Here is a 17,056-nt window from a genome sequence, read left to right as displayed (position 1 = left end):
ATTATGGAAATTATTTGTTGTTCGATTAATTATATTCGCGCTGTTACATAATTCATGTCTTTCGAGGGAATGCCATTTCGGCAATGTCGTGTCATTATCGTGTCTTAAACGTGATTTCAGGTCATATTTCCGCGTCAGGAACAATGAATGCATCCCTTGGGAAAGGTGGATCACGCATTCAGTTATTCCCATAAGAAATCCAAGATACTGTAAGTATTTAATTCATTTTCGTTTAAACGTTTTGATTAGGCGAAAAAGTTTTAATCGCTTTTCAGCCCCGATATATAGCCTACATGTTCGTCTGTATTGCACGATTAAAGAAATGAAAAGATATAAGTGAAAGTAAAATCAATTCAATTGTTGATGCCGGTCGGACATTGCCATTGAAGTAGGCCTGAAAGTCCTGAAAGTCTGGGGAAAAAGTTCAACAGCCTAACAGATTATTCGAAAAGTAAATTGTACGACCTCTATTTTATATTCCTTATTATTATTGCGAAAAGAAAAAACACAATCAATATTAGTAGGCTACCATATGCATATACCGCGCACTACTGAACATGCGTCGTTGGTAAACGAAGCGGCTCTGTTTGGTGAACGTTGCGAACCTCGTCCCAAACCATCTGGGATTGGTAGCTCCATCTATTTTATGAAATTCCTAACGAACATAACTTATAATTGGGGATTTCGACTATTTTCAGAGAGCTGGATCATCCGGCTCCAAAAAGGCTCTCTAAAGTACGCTGCTAAAAGACGTTTCGCTTGAAAGTGAAAGTGACTTGAGCTCTGTTGAGTTGTCTGATTGGAGGGATGACATATTTGATAGAGAGCTGATCTGCTGGTTCCGACCGTTTGACACACTGGTCAGGCCGAGCCTGTTATTCAGATTTTCATAGGATAGAGATCTCAGGTGATGATTTTTTTGCCAGACAATTTAACTGCCAAATTACTACAGATATATCACGGTCATGTGGCAATATTTGAATGAGGACTGCCTTGACTTCTGCTACTTTAACTATGAACATAGATAACAAAGCCGGACACATCCTGGTTTCACATACACTGCAGTTTACATGCAGTGTACATTTGACCCATTTTCCCAGGTTATTACCCATACACTCTATTTAAGTGAGTTTCATGGTTTTATAATTTCTCTAAACTAGGCTTCAACACGATGTCAACTCTCCGCAGTCATAAACCTTATCAGGCTTTGGCGTTACCAGTCTATAGACCATGAAGAAACATAGTGCCATACCACATCCTGGTCTGTCTATTACGGCTTTTACATTTACATTGACATTTACATTTACATTTACATTTACATTTATGACATTTAGCAGACGCCTTTATCTAAAGCGACTTACAACAAATACATTTGTTTAAGTAAGTGAATCATCTATCCAACAGTCATCATAAGACAAAGTAATCAATGCTCACACGAGGGGCCATTGGCAGTCGTAATGCCAGAAGCCTTTTTATTTTTTATTTATTTTTTTATTATTATTTATTAACAGGAGAGAACGTACAGGGAGGGCAGTGGGGGTGAAGAGGTCTTAACACGGCTTCCGTGTCCTACTTTCTGAGCTCATCAACTGTGCTGTTTCATGATTAGAATGTCTCAGTTAGCAGCAACACATTCCTCAAATTCCTCAACACCTCCAATCTCTTACCCGAGCTCATCAGACATGACGCATGCACCATACCACATCCTGGTTTCACATCTCTACTATTCTTTCACAAATGTATATTACGAAATATGAAACACACCAACGGCAAACCTGTCTGCGCATGCATGCAGTGGCTACGTTATTATTATGTTTCCAGGGTGGGTTTTCCAATGCGGTTCCCATTGGATTTCGAACCACACAACCGTCTTCTTCTAGTGGCCTTACTACTAATCTTTGGAGAGAGTAACACAGACAACACTGAGAAAGTGTAGGCTATCGGCTTTCAATCAAGGACTATACATGGCTTTCGATTTCACACCTGCCCATTCAATGTTTGGAGAGGTAGACTATGTATTCCTACACATTGGTTCAAGGTTAGACCTATTGATTGTCAATTGTTGACGTAGCAATGTATCTATAGTAGCCCACACTAATGCGTGGTCTATTTTCAAACCGACAGGTCATAGGTCATAAATACATTTAACCTAAATGCTTTGTTTACTCTATGCTTCCGTTTTGCCTACTTTCGTTTTGCGTTTCGTTGCATGCGTCACTTAAGGATTAGGCGCATCTCATTATGTTTCTACAGTTACCTACCTAATTATTGTTTCTACCTACTTGAATATTGCCAATCTTAATCCAATAGAATTTCGAATGAAAAATAAGAGTCATTTCAAGAAAGTTGCAGCAGATATAAACAGAAGGGTTTATAAAATATACAGATATACAATTTATAACTTGAAAACTGTCTTTGTAGAGCAGGCGATTTGAATGGTGATGATGATGATGAATGTTCGCTGTTTAATTCCTTATCGCTTGACTGCTGTAAGCTACACAGAACGTCACAGCCACGAGGAAAATAATAATATTTATGCAGAACAGCATATATATTAACCAGGTGTACGATGGCTCCTCTGGGCGTTCTGCAAGAAGAAAATGACCTGTTATCAATTATCAGGAGACCTACGTTATCTAGGCGATTTGTGCTACATGCATAGAGGACACAGTTCGGGACAGATCTATCATGGTCGCAACTGATTCGATTTGCGGTTATCATTGTGTGGGCAACATTTAAAATGTGGTTTGCTTTAACGGCTTCTTAAATCTATGGTATTTGTTGTTGGCGTTTTTTAAAAGTAGACCTGCATATAACTCAAAATGTATAAATTATACCAAAACAATTGATTCAAGTTCATTAATTTGAGCCAGTCAGCACATTTTAAAGTTACCGTTGATGATTTCTATCCCACACGCAGTGGCTTCGTTAAGTAAACTATGACTCACTATTCCATTGCTATGCACGTTGTAAATCGAACATTAACTGGCAAGGGCAAAAATAAAGTTGGTTGAATTTAAATATAGCCTAATGCAAAGGCATTTGCGTACTATTGATAGCTATCGTAAGACCGGGGGGTTTCTTATTATTTCTGGTATTTTTGCTTTTGCTATTCGCCACTGGCGATTATAAATACGAATGTGTTCTTAATTGACCAGCCTGGGTAAATAAAGGTTAAATAAATTTAAACAAACAAAAAAAAGACGTGCGGCAATTTACCGTTCACTGCCCTTGGTGTGAAACGCTCTAGGCTACTTCTACATAGACTATTAGAAGGAGAGGTCTGGAGTTGACATCCACCGACAATGTCTGCAAGAGGAGACTTTTAACGGTTTCCACCTCCTACGTAACAGGGGAATTGTAATTTTGCCATTAGGACTTGTAAGTGAGGTGACAGGATCGACTAATTGACTGAATTTCGGTTGTAATCTAAGATTTCATAATCCGGACTATCAAACGCTCGATCATGACTTGAAATATATTGTTCAAATAGGTCTAATAAATCTACTCCTGCCTCGTTCAATAGGCCTATGTCGGTAAAACATGAATTTATTTAATTTATTTTGAATCCTAAAGTGACTTACCACGTTGAGTCACAGTGGTCATGTCCTGGATCACATCTAATAAAAGGAAGGATAAGATGGTGATCATTATCTGTAATTTACCGGTTTCCAATTGCGAATTGCGAGGCATCGGCTATAGCTGTATGACTTGGGACATGGACTCATAAAGCATCTGGCACTTTTTTTGTTTTTGAGTTAAATGTTTGTTTAGGTTTGTCACAATATGATACATACCCTCAGCCTCCATCTCTTCAAATACCTGAACAGTACCCATCCCAAACATCCGTTTATTCAGTCCATCAACGAAGCAGTCCGCTGTACAGTTCGGCATATCGCAGTCGTCCAAAGTCAGGTTTCTCAGTGTCATTGACGTGGTGGTACTGGTGTCGCTTGGTTCAATGTTCGCGCGTTGTTTGTACGATTTGTCCTCCAAGACATCTATGGTTCTGTCTTCCTGGGTTCTGTCTATTACCCATTTCATTTCACACTCCTCTATTATTTCATGATCTGAGGTTATGTTGCAATGAAAAACGGCTGTGTCTCCGACCACGTAGCGAGTTTTAGAGGTCCACTGGTTAACCGTCACTCTGGTGTGTGCAGGACCTTGGAGAAACACAACGAATAAACGGTGTTATTAGAGAGTAATATAAACGACATTTGTCAAAACGGTGTTGCCAATGACAACATCTCGCATGCAATATAACGTTTTGGTGTTTCCTTTGAATGTTTCCACAACTCTAGTTAGCAATGCGTCTACTGCAATATTTCTTGATACTTAAATACAAGGTTGAAGGCACAATTTTAAATGATTCCTGTTCAATGGTCATCATACATCAATACAATTTGACATTGATTTGTATAGACATTGATTTGTATGTGCCGCGTGCCCCAAATCCTCCCCCCTCTCGTAAATAATTGCATAATTCCATTAATTCCATCCGTATCAGAGCTTTATTGCACAAAAAAAGACTGACACAAATATATTTATACAATGTGCTAAACATCGTCAAAATGATCATGTCTGACAGAGTAAAATAGCAATAGAATGCGTTTGATACTTATCGCATGAACAGTTCATTCAATAAAACTGTTTCTTATGGCACGGTGAAGAAAGGGCCTTGGCGGTTGGTTGAAGCAAAGTGATTTCGACAACAATTGAAATGTGGAATTTCTGCATTGAAATCAGCGTTCGATTAAACGTATGACATCAACAGAGAGGCAGCACTACTCAACTAAAGTCTGTCTTGAATTAGCGGCAGGTGTTTAATTAGGATCGGCATCGAGGAAACCTGAACTTGAACTCTTAGAAGAATTCTTGAAGAATATAATTTATAATCCGAGACCGATTTGTTGTTGTTTGATTCCCAGATTGTCCCATTAACGTTTGAAATGGCAAAATAACGGAAATCCTTCCTTACCTGCCAGTGACAGCAATAGTAAAGCACAACATGTTTGTCTCATCATGTTGACTTGTGAAAATGATGGCCTGGTTTCCTCTACCGAAAGAGCAGTCAAAACCACCACAGGAAACACATCAACGTAGTCTTGGTGCATTATACCGCAAAGAGTTGACACGTAAAAGATGATTGCTTTTTCGTTTTTATAATAATAGGCCTAGATAATAACACATGTTTCATGGAAAACTATCCGTGAATTGCTTCAGTGAAAACTGTATTCCAAGGAATGATCTAGGAGCTACATTATTTATAATGCTTAGGCCTTCATAATAAAAATGAAAAAAGTTAGCATCCAATTAAATGATTTTGACTGAATGTTGCCTGTCTGCTGACTGCTTTTCGGAGATGATGATTTGCATAACTCACGTGATTGGATCAGACGCGACTCTAGAGGCGTGGTTTCTTTCTGTCCTCGAGCTCCGACCTTTCCCAGGTTTGGTATTCCCGTTAACTCCCCAAACAGGCGTTTGTTAGATTTGTCAGAGGAATTTCTGTCCTATGGCTATCGATTTCAATTAAATGATCTAAATCACAGGTACAGAAAGATATAGGTTTACAGTGTATGCTTGGAAAATAATTTTTCGTCCATAGCGCTATCAATCGTGACCGTTGTCCATGGTGCTTATACTGCATTAGAAACATTGCCACTAAGCATTGCCACCAGTGATGGAAACATTGCCACTAAGCATTGCCACCAGTGATGGAAACATTGCCACTAAGCATTGCCACCAGTGATGGAAACATTGCCACTAAGCATTGCCACCAGTGATGGAAACATTGCCACTAAGCCGCCAACTGTCAACACCAGGATGGCCGAGTGGTTAAGGCGTTGGACTTAAGACCCAATGGACGTATGTCCTCGTGGGTTCGAACCCCACTCCTGGTAAAAGCTTGTCCTTTGTGGTCCTCTGTGGCTCAGTTGGTAGAGATTCTATATTTTAGAAAGTAGCCAAGAGTGTGCAAAGCTGTCATGAAAGCAAAAGGTGGCTATTTTCTAAAATATAGAATCTAAAATATAAGCCATATTCTGCTTTGTTTACCACTTTTTTGTTTACTACATAATCCCATACGTGTTCCTTCATAGTTTTGATGTCTTCAATATTAATCTACAATGTAGAAAATAATTAAAAAACCAAAACATTGAATGAGAAGGTGAGTCCAAACTTTTGACTGGTACTGTATGTCTAACCAGATGTTTTTCTTTTGTTTATCCACTGCCAGTTTAAAGAATGAATGCACGATACCTGGCGATCACGGCATGCATCTGGATTGGTCTACTACCTGCACTGACACTGAACACCAGTAATACATGACATTTCCACCAAAGCTGCTTTTAAACTGATGGATTTGCCTCTTCTGTGTATCATTAGTTTAATTAGTAATGCACTTAGGGATCAAATTCATCCAGAGGCAAAATACTAACTTTGAGTAATGACAGATGAATAGACGTTCTAGCAACACCGAACACTGTATTAGGAACACCTGTACACCTTCTCATGGTGGAGGTGGTATACTTTATTAGGAACACCTGTACACCTTCTCATGGTGTGGGGAATGTTTTCTTGGCACACTTTGGGCCTGTTACTACCAATCAATCATCGCTTGAATGCCACAGCCTGTTTGAGTATTGTTGCTGACCATGTGCATCCCTTCATGGCCACAATTTGCCCATCTTCTAATGGCTACTTCCAGCATGATAATGCACCAGCATGATAATGCACCGTGTCACAAAGCAAAAGTCGTCTCAAACTGGTTTCATGAACATGACAACAGGTACAGGGTGTTCCTAACAAAGTGTTCAGTGAGTGTATATGTGTCCAATAATGGATTAATTTAGGGTTAGGGTTAGGGTTAGGATTACATAAAGCTAATACAATCTCTTTTATATCACTGCAGATTTTGAGGTTAAGTGTGGGGATGTATGCAGCTCTACCAAGGACTGTGGCTGGAAATACACTGAAGCATTTAATGGAGTCAAGAATGTTACTTGCAGGAAGATACAAAGTGGTAGGTGTTAGGTGTGGTGGTGCTCCCCCTGTTGTGCTATTCAAGATCACTCTCCATGTAGCCTCTTATCCTGGGCACACTTTTAACAATTCAGTAAGTAAAGCTAACCAGCTAGCAACACAAGCTAACCAGCTAGCAACTCAAGCTAACCAGCTAGCAACTCAAGCTAACCAGCTAGCAACTCAAGCTAACCTGCTAGCAACTCAAGCTAACCAGCTAGCAACTCAAGCTAACCAGCTAGCAACTCAAGCTAACCTGCTAGCAACTCAAGCTAACCAGCTAGCAACTCAAGCTAACCTGCTAGCAACTCAAGCTAACCAGCTAGCAACTCAAGCTAACCTGCTAGCAACTCAAGCTAACCAGCTAGCAACTCAAGCTAACCAGGGAACATAGGGCTGAGGGAACATAGGGCTAGGGAACATAGGGCTAGGGGGACATAGGGCTAGGGAACATAGGGCTAGGGAACATAGGGCTAGGGAACATAGGGCTAGGGGAACATAGGGCTAGGGGGACATAGGACTAGGGAACATAGGGCTAGGGGGACATAGGGCTAGGGGGACATAGGACTAGGGAACATAGGGTAGGGAACATAGGGCTAGGGGGACATAGGGCTAGGGGAACATAGGACTAGGGAACATAGGGTAGGGAACATAGGACTAGGGAACATAGGGCTAGGGGGACATAGGGCTAGGGGGACATAGGACTAGGGAACATAGGGCTAGGGGGACATAGGGCTAGGGGGACATAGGGCTAGGGGGACATAGGGCTAGGGGGACATAGGGCTAGGGGGACATAGGGCTGAGGGAACATAGGGCTAGGGAACATAGGGCTAGGGGGACATAGGGCTAGGGAACATAGGGCTGATAGGGCTAGGGTACATAGGGCTAGGGAACATAGGGCTAGGGAACATAGGGCTAGGGAACATAGGGCTGATAGGGCTAGGGGACATAGGGCTAGGGAACATAGGGCTAGGGAACATAGGGCTAGGGAACATAGGGCTGATAGGGCTAGGGTACATAGGGCTAGGGAACATAGGGCTAGGGAACATAGGGCTAGGGAACATAGGGCTGATAGGGCTAGGGGACATAGGGCTAGGGAACATAGGGCTAGGGAACATAGGGCTAGGGGGACATAGGGCTAGGGAACATAGGGCTAGGGAACATAGGACTAGGGAACATAGGGTAGGGAACATAGGACTAGGGAACATAGGGCTAGGGGGACATAGGGCTAGGGGGACATAGGGCTAGGGGGACATAGGGCTGAGGGAACATAGGGCTGATAGGGCTAGGGGACATAGGGCTAGGGAACATAGGGCTAGGGAACATAGGACTAGGGAACATAGGGTAGGGAACATAGGACTAGGGAACATAGGGCTAGGGAACATAGGGCTAGGGAACATAGGGCTGATAGGGCTAGGGGACATAGGGCTAGGGAACATAGGGCTAGGGAACATAGGGCTAGGGGGACATAGGGCTAGGGAACATAGGGCTGAGGGAACATAGGGCTAGGGAACATAGGGCTAGGGGGACATAGGGCTAGGGGGACATAGGGCTGAGGGAACATAGGGCTAGGGAACATAGGGCTAGGGAACATAGGGCTAGGGGGACATAGGGCTAGGGAACATAGGGCTGAGGGAACATAGGGCTAGGGAACATAGGGCTAGGGAACATAGGGCTAGGGGGACATAGGGCTAGGGGGACATAGGGCTAGGGAACATAGGGCTAGGGAACATAGGGCTAGGGAACATAGGGCTGAGGGAACATAGGGCTAGGGAACATAGGGCTAGGGAACATAGGGCTGAGGGAACATAGGGCTAGGGAACATAGGGCTGAGGAGGGAACATAGGGCTAGGGAACATAGGGCTAGGGGGACATAGGGCTAGGGAACATAGGGCTAGGGAACATAGGGCTGAGGGAACATAGGGCTAGGGAACATAGGGCTAGGGAACATAGGGCTGAGGGAACATAGGGCTAGGGAACATAGGGCTAGGGAACATAGGGCTAGGGAACATAGGGCTAGGGAACATAGGGCTAGGGAACATAGGACTAGGGGGACATAGGGCTAGGGGGACATAGGGCGCACCACATGTGTCATGCCCCCACATAGTCTTAAATCTGAATAGTTCTAGAATGTGATACTAATTCCATTTTTACTTCACACATCTTGTCTTTTCCTTTCTCTTCCTTACAGCCAAGGAAATTACGTGCATGAAGGTTAACAGCAAAGAACAGGGTCCATTTTGTACGTCATACGAACAGTGTGGATTCAATCATAAGATTCAGGACCAAGAACGTATAAAATGCACAATTGGATGGATGAGTGGTAGGTTTTACTACAGAATTTTCATCCAGTATTCAATGTCTTCTAGAAGCCGATGACGTCATATGAAATCAAGACAATGACAATGTATAGTACAACACAACATAATCCATTTCATTTATACATAATAATGATATTTTGTGTTTGTGTAGCTCCTCAAACTGCCAAAAGGAATGGATCTTCTATTGGTGCTGCTAACAGAATCATCATGATAGTCTGCCTTGCACTTATTTTCATTGCATTTTAAAGTAAGTAACATGTAGTGTATTTCTGAAGTAGCAAATGAAATCGTGTGTCAAATACACAATTATCCAGCTAGTATTAAAGTGTATCAAGTGCACAAATATCCAGCTTAGACAGATAAACATCAAAAGTAGGAGAAATATTTTCAGTCTGATGATTATGTCCCTTTGCATTCAATGGTTGAAATCGCATTTTCATTGCATTTCACAGCCCTGTCCTTAAGATATTCTGTGTGTGAACTCCAACCACGATAGGCTACATGGATTGTTAACGCTGTGTGTGCTTTGAAGGCCTATCTGCTAACCCAGACATATGCTAACTCACCTGGTACTGGATACATACTGTAGCTCCATCTTTACCCACTAGAGGGCAGTGTCTTCCTTGAGAGAGAGAGAGAGAGAGAGAGAGAGAGAGAGAGAGAGAGAGAGAGAGAGAGAGAGAGAGAGAGAGAGAGAGAGAGAGAGAGAGAGAGAGAGAGAGAGAGAGAGAGAGAGAGAGAGAGAGAGAGAGAGAGAGAGAGAGAGAGAGAGAGAGAGAGAGGATACGAAGAGGACAGAGATGTTAACAGTATTGAGGAAAATTAGCTAAATGAAATCAAATGTGTCCATGCAGTAAGAACGGTGTCATATTGCAGTAGGCTGAATGTACAGTATGTTTGTAATCATATTGGATTCACTGAGGAGTCAGCCGAGGAATGTTTTTAATTGATTATATTGTGTAAATTGACTTGGTAATTGATATGTAATTAATTAATTCTGTTCTGTTTGTAATTTGAATGTACATTTATGATCTGTTTCATGTTTGTAAAGCAGGGCTCCTCTGAATAAAATAATCAGTTATAAAAATAAGTTATGTGCAATAAATATGATGATTTAATACTCATCCTTTGGAGCGCTGTCCATTTTTCATTTTCTATGGTGTTCTATGAGGATTCTATGGTGTTCTATGAGGATTCTATGGTGTTCTATGAGGATTCTATGGTGTTCTGAGGATTCTATGGTGTTCTATGAGGATTCTATGGTGTGCTGAGGATTCTATGGTGTTCTATGAGGATTCTATGGTGTTCTGAGGATTCTATGGTGTTCTATGAGGATTCTATGGTGTTCTGAGGATTCTATGGTGTTCTATGAGGATTCTATGGTGTTCTGAGGATTCTATGGTGTTCTATGAGGAGGTTATTTCACCTAGTTAAGTACCTCTCAATGTGTCTTCAGCTTGTATTCGAATATCTTCACTATCAGATACCATCAGGTACCATATACAGAGTACAATTCACTGTAGTGCTTGTCATTGTAGTAGTGATTCCTAAATCACTGAAATGGAAGGTGTGTGTGTGTGTGTGTGTGTGTGTCATCACGTGAAAGGGGAACTGAGAGAGGGAACACCCTGAGGCAGGGCCGTTGTGGTCGTGGAGTGCATACCCCTCTGCAATGTTTTGGGGGAAGACCCCCTCCCACCCTCTGCTCCATTGCCCTTTGATGTGAGTGTTGAAGTGTATGGGATGTTTCCACGGTACGCCAGGTCGAATGCTACCAGGCTAGTATGGCAGTGAGTATCAGCTGCCCGTTGGAGAGTTAGGTGGTTTAGTTTAGTTTATTTGACAATTTAAAAATCAAGCACACATAATACAGAAACCTATATGTAGCTGAATAAAATCATTGTATGCCAACTGTGTAGTATTGTCTGGTATAGCATGGGAGTGGTGGCTATTCAACCTGTGTAGAATGCTAGGTAGTATGCTGTCTGTGTAGAATGCTAGGTAGTATGCTGTCTGTGTAGAATGCTAGGTAGTATGCTGTCTGTGTAGAATGCTAGGTAGTATGCTGTCTGTGTAGAATGCTAGGTAGTATGCTGTCTGTGTAGAATGCTAGGTAGTATGCTGTCTGTGTAGAATGCTAGGTAGTATGCTGTCTGTGTAGAATGCTAGGTAGTATGCTGTCTGTGTAGAATGCTAGGTAGTATGCTGTCTGTGTAGAATGCTAGGTAGTATGCTGTCTGTCAGGGGAGGCTGGTGGAGGTAGACATCGGAGGGTGGAACATTGGAATGCATGGAATGGAATGAGGAATCCACACGTGTTGGATACCATTCCCCATTCCATGTAGTAGTGTTCTGTTCTACCTGTGTAGTAGTGTTCTACCTGTGTAGTAGTGTTCTACATGTGTAGTAGTGTTCTACATGTGTAGTAGTGTTCTACCTGTGTAGTAGTGTTCTACCTGTGTAGTAGTGTTCTACCTGTGTAGTAGTGTTCTAGATGTGTAGTAGTGTTCTACCTGTGTAGTAGTGTTCTACCTGTGTAGTAGTGTTCTAGATGTGTAGTAGTGTTCTACCTGTGTAGTAGTGTTCTACCTGTGTAGTAGTGTTCTAGATGTGTAGTAGTGTTCTACCTGTGTAGTAGTGTTCTAGATGTGTAGTAGTGTTCTAGATGTGTAGTAGTGTTCTACCTGTGTAGTAGTGTTCTACCTGTGTAGTAGTGTTCTAGATGTGTAGTAGTGTTCTACCTGTGTAGTAGTGTTCTAGATGTGTAGTAGTGTTCTACCTGTGTAGTAGTGTTCTAGATGTGTAGTAGTGTTCTACCTGTGTAGTAGTGTTCTACCTGTGTAGTAGTGTTCTAGATGTGTAGTAGTGTTCTACCTGTGTAGTAGTGTTCTACCTGTGTAGTAGTGTTCTACCTGTGTAGTAGTGTTCTAGATGTGTAGTAGTGTTCTACCTGTGTAGTAGTGTTCTACCTGTGTAGTAGTGTTCTACCTGTGTAGTAGTGTTCTAGATGTGTAGTAGTGTTCTACCTGTGTAGTAGTGTTCTAGATGTGTAGTAGTGTTCTACCTGTGTAGTAGTGTTCTACCTGTGTAGTAGTGTTCTACCTGTGTAGTAGTGTTCTAGATGTGTAGTAGTGTTCTACCTGTGTAGTAGTGTTCTACCTGTGTAGTAGTGTTCTAGATGTGTAGTAGTGTTCTAGATGTGTAGTAGTGTTCTACCTGTGTAGTAGTGTTCTAGATGTGTAGTAGTGTTCTACCTGTGTAGTAGTGTTCTACCTGTGTAGTAGTGTTCTAGATGTGTAGTAGTGTTCTACCTGTGTAGTAGTGTTCTACCTGTGTAGTAGTGTTCTACCTGTGTAGTAGTGTTCTAGATGTGTAGTAGTGTTCTAGATGTGTAGTAGTGTTCTACCTGTGTAGTAGTGTTCTACCTGTGTAGTAGTGTTCTACCTGTGTAGTAGTGTTCTAGATGTGTAGTAGTGTTCTACCTGTGTAGTAGTGTTCTACCTGTGTAGTAGTGTTCTAGATGTGTAGTAGTGTTCTAGATGTGTAGTAGTGTTCTAGATGTGTAGTAGTGTTCTACCTGTGTAGTAGTGTTCTACCTGTGTAGTAGTGTTCTAGATGTGTAGTAGTGTTCTACCTGTGTAGTAGTGTTCTACCTGTGTAGTAGTGTTCTAGATGTGTAGTAGTGTTCTAGATGTGTAGTAGTGTTCTACCTGTGTCATTGTATGCTGCCATAGTAGTGTATGATGTCATCTGGGTTGTGTTGGGCAAGGCCCCCTCAGTTCTACACCAGAGAAGAGATGCTGCTCTGCCTTCGTACTTCCTCTGTACCATGGAAACAACTGTCTTTCTGAGGAAATAGAAACCTGTACATGAAGTTGTACAGGAAGACACAATTGCAACACACTCACAGCACACACACACACACACACACACACACACACACACACACACACACACACACACACACACACTCCCTTGCTTTCATTGTGAAAATCTATTTTTATAACATAAACCAGAATTAGGTGAGTTACTGTTGATGTACGATGTACTGATTGATTTATTTCACCTTTATTTAACCAGTCATTTGAGAACCAATTGTCATTTACAATGACGACCTGGCCGAGGGGTCTAGGGGTTAGGGGTTAGGGGTCACAGCATTGGTGGTCTAGGGGTCTAGGGGTTAGGGGTTAGGGGTCACAGCATTGGTGGTCTAGGGGTCTAGGGGTTAGGGGTCACAGCATTGGTGGTCTAGGGGTTAGGGGTCTAGGGATCTAGGGTTAGGGGTTAGGGGGGTTAGGGGTCACAGCATTGCAACCTTAGAATAGGACAACACCTAAACAACAACAAAGACATAAAACAGTAGTATGTCACACACCTATCCAATCGTCTCAGATCTAGGGGTTAGGGGTCTAGAGATCTAGGGATCTAAAGGTTAGGGGTCTAGGGGTTAGGGTTAGGGGTCTAGGGGTCTAAAGGTTAGGGATCTAGGGGTTAGGGGTTAGTGGTTTAGGGGTTAGGGGTGTAGGGTTTAGGGGTCTAGGGATCTAGGGGTTTGGGGTTAGAGGTCTAGGGATCTAGGGGTCTAGGAGTTAGGGGTTTAGGGGTTAGGGATCTAGGGGTCTAGGGATCTAGGGTTAGGGATCTAGGGGTCTAGGGATCTAGGGATCAAAAGGTTAGGGATCTAGGGGTCTAGGGATCTAGGGATCGAAAGGTTAGGAGTCTAGGGGTTAGGGGTTAGGGGTTAGGGGTCTAGGGATCTAGGGTTAGTGGTCTAGGGGTCTAGGGGTATGGGGTCTAGGGATCTAGGGTTAGGAGTCTAGGGATATAGGGTTAGGAGTCTAGGGGTTAGGGGTCTAGGGTTTAGGGGTATGGGATCTAGGGATCTAGGGTTAGTGGTCTAGGGGTTAGGGGTCTAGGGGTCTAGGGGTCTAGGGTATAGGGGTATGGGGTCTAGGGGTCTAGGGTTAGGGGTCTAGGGGTTAGGGGTCTAACGATCTAGGGTTAGGGGTATGGGGTCTAGGGGTCTAGGGTTAGGGGTCTAGGGGTTAGGGGTCTAGCGATCTAGGGTTAGGGGTCTAGGGGTTAGGGGTCTAGCGATCTAGGGGTTAGGGGTCTAGGGGTTAGGGGTCTAGCGATCTAGGGCTTAGGGGTCTAGGGGTTAGGGGTCTAGCGATCTAGGGGTTAGGGGTCTAGGGGTTAGGAGTCTAGCGATCTAGGGGTTAGGGGTATGGGGTCTAGGGATCTAAGGTTAGGGGTCTAGGGGTCTAGGGGTTTGAGGTTTGGGAGTCGGAGCAGGGCTAGCTACAGCCACAGCCTACAGAGGACAGGAAACTCTCATTAATACCCTGAGAACAGAATAGAACAGAATAGAATAGAATAGAACAGAACAGAATAGAACAGAATACAATAGAATAGAACAGAACAGAATAGAACAGAATACAATAGAACAGAACAGAACAGAACAGAACAGAACAGAACAGAACAGAACACAATATAATACAATACAATACAATACAATACAATACAATACAATACAATACAATACAATACAATACAATACAATACAATACAATACAATAGAACAGAATACAATAGAGACACAATATTGTCCAGGCAATGTGGAAATGTGGCTTTGGCTTCACAGTGGTTTTATCCATCAAATATCAGGGGAGGCTGGTGGAGGTGGAAATCTGAGGATTTAATTTCATTTTATGTACATTCTTTATTTTATTACAATTCTTCATGAAGCCCAAGCTCTCCCCTTCTTCTATGTCATACTGTATGACACACACACACACACACACACACACACACACACACACACACACACACACAGTCACAGTCACAGTCATAGAAAATGGAAAATGCATTTACATTGTTCACACTTGTGCCATGCATACGTGGCTATGATACAAAACTATTAGCCACAATGACACATCTACACACACACACACACACACACACACACACACACACACACACACACACGCACACACACACACACACACACACACACACACACACACATTCTCTTACAATAATTCTCAACCACCAAGGTGAAGTTTTCTCTCAATGACAGGCATCATGACACTAGTCAGCTTACACCAGGATTCCAAGCAAGCTCTAAAACCACACTATCAGGTCATGAGGGCTGGTGTGTGTGTGTGTGCATGTGTGAGCGTGTGTGTCTGTGTGTGTCTGTGTGTGTGTGTCTGCGTGTGTGTCTGCGTGCGTGCGTGCGTGCGTGTGTGTGTGTGTTTGCGTGCGTGCGTGCGTGCGTGCGTCTGTGTGAGTCTGTGCTCTGTGTGAGTGTGTACTCACTGTAAAAACATCTCTAATTTCCAGTAAAACCGTGTGACAGGATGATGCCCTTGCCAGAACTGGACTGAACCAGCAGCAGGTGTGGTGAGGAACTGATGGAGATGGCTCAGTGAACCCTGATGGTGTGATGATTAACCCTGCCTGAGACTTGAGTCTTGCCTGAAACCAACCAACCAGACGGAGCAGGAGGTAACCAGAGGTGTCCTAATACACAGTGCCCTCCATAAGTATACAAGTACATAACCCTCCACCCTTCCATCTCCACCCCTCCATCCCTCTACCCCTCCACCTCCATCCCTCCATCCCTCCCCACCTCCACCCCTCCATCCCCACCTCCACGCCTCCAACCCTCCAACCCTCCACCCCTCCATCCCTCCACCCCTCCATCCCCACCTCCACCTTCATGCCTCCAACCCTCCAACCCTCCACCCCTCCATCCCTCCACTCCTCCATCCCCACCTCCACCTCCACGCCTCCAACCCTCCAACCCTCCACCCCTCCATCCCTCCACCCCTCCATCCCCACCTCCTCCTCCACCTCCACCCCCACTTTCACCCCTCCATCTCCACCCCTCCATCCCCATCTCCATCTCCACCCCTCCACCTCCACTCCTCCACCTCCACTCCTCCACCCTTCCATCTCCACCCCTCCACCTCCACCTCCACCCCTCCATCCCCACCTCCACTCCTCCACCCTTCCATCTCCACCCCTCCACCTCCACCTCCACCCCTCCATCCCCACCTCCACCCTTCCATCTCCACCCCTCCACCTCCACCCCCACCTCCACTCCTCCACCTCCACTCCTCCACCTCTAACACATGGGTCAGGTGTTGCACAGACAAACTTAGCTGGTCACAAACATCAGGATCAGTGCATCTTCACCTCTCTTTTACTTATCTGCTTCTCTCCACAAACCCACAGAAGGCAGAGAATGTCAGGCTAGCTGGGCTGTGTGGTCAGGACCAGGCTGAGGCTCCTCGTCTTAACAACCACCCAACACCCACAAGTTAGTGAGAATCTCACTCCTAGAGTTCCCCTAGTGTGCACCCAACCAACCAACCAACACTCAACCCCACCTATCCTCTCTCTGTGCAGCCTCTCCGAGTCCCAACCACAGCCCCGCCCCCGCCCCCGCCCCCGCCCCCGCCCCCCGCCCCCGCCCCCGCCCCCTGCTCTGCTGCCGGCTAGCCCCGCTACCCAGATGACTAGAGCAGACTACTGACACGGTCTGTGGCTGTACAGTGACAGTTTGCCCTTCATGTCCTCAGGTTGTAGGTCACAGTCATACTGGTACTGTAGTGTGTTACCATGGTTGCGGAGCGCAACACACAACACACAATACACAATACACAATGCACAACACACAATACACAATATGCAACACACAA

General features: G+C 44.0%; 2 long non-coding RNA genes across 3 annotated transcripts; one reads left to right on the top strand and one right to left on the bottom strand.

Annotated features, from left to right (window-relative positions):
* The first annotated feature begins 119 nt into the window (after positions 1 to 119).
* Positions 120 to 10,471, top strand: LOC310810512. 2 transcript variants are annotated; one of them, XR_014554437.1, is made up of 5 exons: positions 120 to 209; positions 6,242 to 6,322; positions 6,917 to 7,027; positions 9,218 to 9,349; positions 9,499 to 10,471. It is a non-coding gene; the product is annotated as an uncharacterized lncRNA (long non-coding RNA). The 2 variants fall into 2 exon arrangements; XR_014554438.1 differs by lacking the exon at positions 120 to 209 and adding an exon at positions 5,519 to 5,903.
* LOC310810513 lies at positions 973 to 3,922 on the bottom strand. Its single transcript, XR_014554439.1, has 3 exons — positions 3,798 to 3,922; positions 3,585 to 3,620; positions 973 to 2,587 (listed from the first exon to the last, which is right to left on the bottom strand). It is a non-coding gene; the product is annotated as an uncharacterized lncRNA (long non-coding RNA).
* Positions 10,472 to 17,056: the final 6,585 nt, after the last annotated feature.

Source organism: Argentina silus, assembly GCF_951799395.1.
Source record: "Argentina silus genome assembly, chromosome: 10".
Classification (NCBI taxonomy): domain Eukaryota; kingdom Metazoa; phylum Chordata; class Actinopteri; order Argentiniformes; family Argentinidae; genus Argentina; species Argentina silus.
The sequence above is the reverse complement of the archived record's forward strand: the minus strand, read 5'-3'. Positions and strand labels throughout refer to the sequence as shown.